At 47.4% G+C, this 4420-nt stretch overlaps 1 long non-coding RNA gene across 1 annotated transcript; it reads right to left on the bottom strand.

Annotated features, from left to right (window-relative positions):
• Window positions 1-598: 598 nt before the first annotated feature.
• On the bottom strand, window positions 599-3836 carry LOC118497675. Its single transcript, XR_004900197.1, has 2 exons — window positions 2656-3836; window positions 599-802 (listed from the first exon to the last, which is right to left on the bottom strand). It is a non-coding gene; the product is annotated as an uncharacterized LOC118497675 (long non-coding RNA).
• Window positions 3837-4420: the final 584 nt, after the last annotated feature.

Here is a 4420-nt window from a genome sequence, read left to right as displayed (position 1 = left end):
GCCCATCAGTAAACGAAGGGATCAAAAAACTATGGTACATTTACACAATGGAATTCTATGCAGCAGAAAGAAAGGAGGAGCTCTTACCCTTTGCAACAGCATGGATGGAACTGGAGAGCATTATGCTAAGCAAAATAAGCCAGGCAGTGAAAGACAAATACCATATGATCTCACCTTTAACAGGAACCTAATCGACAGATGCTCACTTTTTTTTTAAATATTTTTTATTTATGTATTTTTAGAGAGGAAAGGGAGGGGGGGGAGAGAGAGAGAGAGAGAGAGAGGAGAGAGAGAGAAACATCAATGTGCAATTGCTGGGGGTTATGGCCTGCAACCCAGGAATGTACCCTGGCTGGGAATCGAACCTGGGACACTTTGGTTCCCAGCCCGAGATGCTCACTTTTGAAAGAACCATCTTAGGCTTTGTTGATTGTAGTACATGTTAAAGAGCCAAATTTCAATGACAAGGTAGGTTGGGCTTGTTATAGAACCTGGATGTGCCTTTTCATATGTAGACAATGAAGGGAGGGGCTGTAACCAGGAGCCTTGAGCTGTCTCAGAGTGTGAAATGAGGATGGGGAAAAGAGACTTCTCTCTTTCCCTGAGGGTAAAGGGATCTCCCGGTTATGGGGATGAGAGGCTTGGAATAAGCCAGTAGTGCAGTGAGCAGGGCAGGTTGTATTACTTCTTTTTTCACTTTTGAAGAAATCGTTTCTGTGGCTGTTGGGAATGGGGAGGCTGAAGGTGGTTTCTTTAATTCTTGGGCGTTGAAGTCAAGGGAAGATTTTTCAAATTCATGGATCTGAAAGGCATGAGCAGCAGTCAATTAAATCAGTGTTGCAGGTAAGGCCCTCGCCTGGTCTGGTGTGACTGAGCATCCCTGCTCTCACCACTCTGAAACTCCTAGCTGTGGAGAATGGCTTTTATCACCCATTCTTTCTGCTTGCTGGCATCCTTTGAATGGTCATTCGAAGAGACAGACTATGGCACTGATACGAATACAATGACACAGCAATGGGAATGAGCAACTGTAAATGCATACAACCACATGGATGGATCTCACAAACCATTCTGAATGAAAGGAACCAGGCACATATAAGGAGTTTTTCAATGTAACATTACAAACTGGCAAAACTAATGTAGTGCCTTGGAAGTCGGGATAGTGGCTACTCTTTGAAGGTGGAGCAGGGAGAATGACCCAGTGCCATCCTCTCATGCTGGGCACGTGTGGGTGCTTTGCATTTGTTATCTCCTTTCATTCCTCCAACTTCTCTCTTATGTAGGCAGCATGTCCATTTTACAGATGACAAAGCGGAGGATCGATGAAGCTAAGTTACCTGCCCAAGGTCACAGAGCTGTAACGGGGTGCAGCCAAGGCCCCCCAAACAAAGGATTTGAAATGGGGTCCAGAGCTTGAGGTGTCTGGGAAATGTAAAAATATAGGATATCCCACCCCCACAAGTTGGACTGGGGGATGGTAGACATGGAGCAGGGCCATTGAGAGTTATTTTGCATATCAACAGCTGGCCAGCTTCATACATGATATGCAAAAATGGTTATTTTGCATATCGACAAGTCTAACTAGGGAGATATGCATAACTTTGACCTGTGTTGTAACTGGGAGGTGGCTCCCCTTCCAGTGCTTGTATAAGACCTAGGTGGTGGTTGGCTCCATGCCATGGGGCCACACCTGCCCAGACTTACTTATGGCAGCCAGGAAAGGCTGAAAAATGCAGGAGTGCTGGCAGGTGTAGCCAGTTGTGGGAAGAGTCAGAAATTGGGATGCAGAGGAAGATTCACGCCGGGATTTAAACCCAGGTGCGGCAGCCATACAGGGTCTAACCATGTGGGTTTTGGGGGCAGGGAGGGGGCTCGCTTGAACTCCATGGCTTAGGAAGCAGGAGAGTAAGATGAAGCAGCCATGCAGAGCTCTCAGCAGTTCAGAAGAATGTGGGACCTCATGGGAGGAAAAGGGTGAGAAAAGACTCTTGCTGGTGGGGATGAGGAGGTGCCACATGGTTTTGGGTTAAGAACTGGACATTTTTGTGGCAACACAGCTGATGGTGCTGGGAACCATGGGAGGCCTGCCGGCCAAGCATGGATTACTGGGAGGAACTGGCAGTCTAGCTGAGCTACACACTTCTATTTTTTCCTGAGATACAGTACCCCTCACTGGCCTGACTGGGCAAAGGGGGAGAAAAGGACTGTGTGTGTTTCTGGGTGTTTCAAGGGACTTTGAAATTTTTAATGGTGACATTGTGCAATTACTCTAAATCTATATAACTTTTCAATAAATAGTTCCTTTTTACCAAACTCTGGCACTAAGAGCCATAATTCCTGACACCTGGTGGCAGTGTTAGGAAAACCCACAGTGACAGAGAGACCCCGTATCTGAGCCCCACCCCATAGGTCCATTCTGTAACAGAGCTACTATCTAAAGAGTCACACCAGGATTCCAACACAGGAGAGGGATAACTCCAGAGCCTATGTTCATGCACGAGGTGGACCGGGGGCGTAGTTAACCAATACATCTTCGTTCATTGCTGCATTGAGGAACTCAGACCCAAACTTGATCACGTGTGTCATCAGGAGTAACCCACTTTACACAGAGGTATTTCCATGAGAAAATGAACCAGTGACACTGGCTATGCTTACCTTGTAAGGTGAGTTGTCAGAGTGAACCTGTTTTGGGGAAATAAAAGAAGAGTCACCAATCCATGAAAATGTAAAGATGACTAATGGCCTTCCAGCCATGGTGTTCCTAGGCTGTTTGATGTCTAGCTGAAGGAAGTGGCAGGTGTTGAGAAAGGTGGGTGGGGAGGGATCTCATGATCACTTAAGGAATGTGTTTCCCTCAGAGCCTGTGTGGTCCAGACTCAGGGTGTTAGTACCAACTGATGGGCAGGAGGAGAGCCACAGAGGCCTCAGTCCACTTCTGAAGATTTATCCAGTTCACAAGGACTTGATTTTTGCCCAGATGTGTTCCTCAGCACCAGGCACCAGTGGCAAGGAGGGGCATTGAGACCCACAATACCCACAGCACCATAAGACAGCAAAAGTCTCGCAAAAGGAGAGTGCCTGTATTCATAGTAGAGGCAAGGGGGGAAGGGGGAAGGTGGGAATGGCTCCTGGGAACATGTCCATCTTACCCAGACCTGCCTGGATGGCTGAGTCTCACCCAGGACTGGGTCTCAGGGGAACCTTTTGTGGCTAGAAGGGTGTGAGGGCCTACTGCAATCTAAGGTTGAGAAATGGAGATCCCTTCTAAAAATTCAGAAGGTACTGGGTATGTGAGAATCTAGGATTCCCTGCTAGGGCAGGGCACATGGTGGAACACACCAGCTCTCACTGAGCAGTGGCTTTACTTACTGTGGTTGGAGGCTGAGGGTTTGTATTCTGTGAGATTGCTCTGTTTGTTTGCCCTAAATAAATATCAGAGACTGTGACTGCTATTCCCAAGCATCGTATCTTTTCTCCTTGAAGTAGGAAGGACACTGTCAGCAGATAATTCCTTGGGTGAGGGCTCATCAGTGCTCATCTATACAAGGGTCAGTACTGCCTTTCCTCCTAGTGCCTCTTCCTCAATGTACCAACCATCCGCCATCCCCTCTAGTGAGCACCCCTTTCCTGCTGGCCTGACATTCACATAGGTCCCTTCTTTATCAACTGCTTCTGAGCCTGCTTCTACCCTGCACCTTTCTCTTTTGCAGGTAGATGCTATTTTATTCTCACTTTATTTATTGCCCAAGAGGCCTTTGGTTTATGCTTTTTCTTAGGTTCTCTTGCTGTCCTGTCCCTCTCTTCTCCTTCTCTTCCTGTGGGTGACAGAGCATACAACTCACGTTCACCTCCTCTTTTCATATTTTCATTTGTTTCCCTTCTTGGACCTTGGTTTCCTGACTGGGGGACAAAGGAACATAATGAGATCTGCCCCCTCTAAGCCACATGGTGATGACAGTAAGTGTGTGCTGGAGAGAATGGGGCACAGGGAGCTTGAAGACCAGGGAAGAAGAGGCTTCAGGGATTAGTACTCAGAAGCAAAAGGATAGAAAGGAGGAGGAGCAGATCCAAGGCCAGAGACAGACAGGAAGTCTCCATTTCCCTCCCAAACACAGAGGTTAGCTTGGAGAACATGGGGCAAGAGGAAAGGCCATCATACCCCTCCAGTCTTCCTGATATACAGAAAGTACACCAGGGCTGCTGTCAGAGCTACCACCGCCAGGACCCCAATCATGATGCCGGCAATGGCCCCACCTGAGATGCCAGGACTTGGTGATGTTGAAACATCTGTTATGAAAAGGGAAGAATGAATGAAGGTGACATTATTTTACAGTGGGGTGCCCTGAAAAATAAGTCTCAGCATGAAGAAGTCTGTACTTTGTTCCTCCTAGGAGTACATTTTCTGTGGGAAGGTTTCTGT

The sequence above is a fragment of the Phyllostomus discolor genome, chromosome 12 (genome assembly GCF_004126475.2).
Source record: "Phyllostomus discolor isolate MPI-MPIP mPhyDis1 chromosome 12, mPhyDis1.pri.v3, whole genome shotgun sequence".
Classification (NCBI taxonomy): domain Eukaryota; kingdom Metazoa; phylum Chordata; class Mammalia; order Chiroptera; family Phyllostomidae; genus Phyllostomus; species Phyllostomus discolor.
Note: the sequence above shows the minus strand (reverse complement) of the source record. Positions and strands in the feature narration are given on the sequence as shown.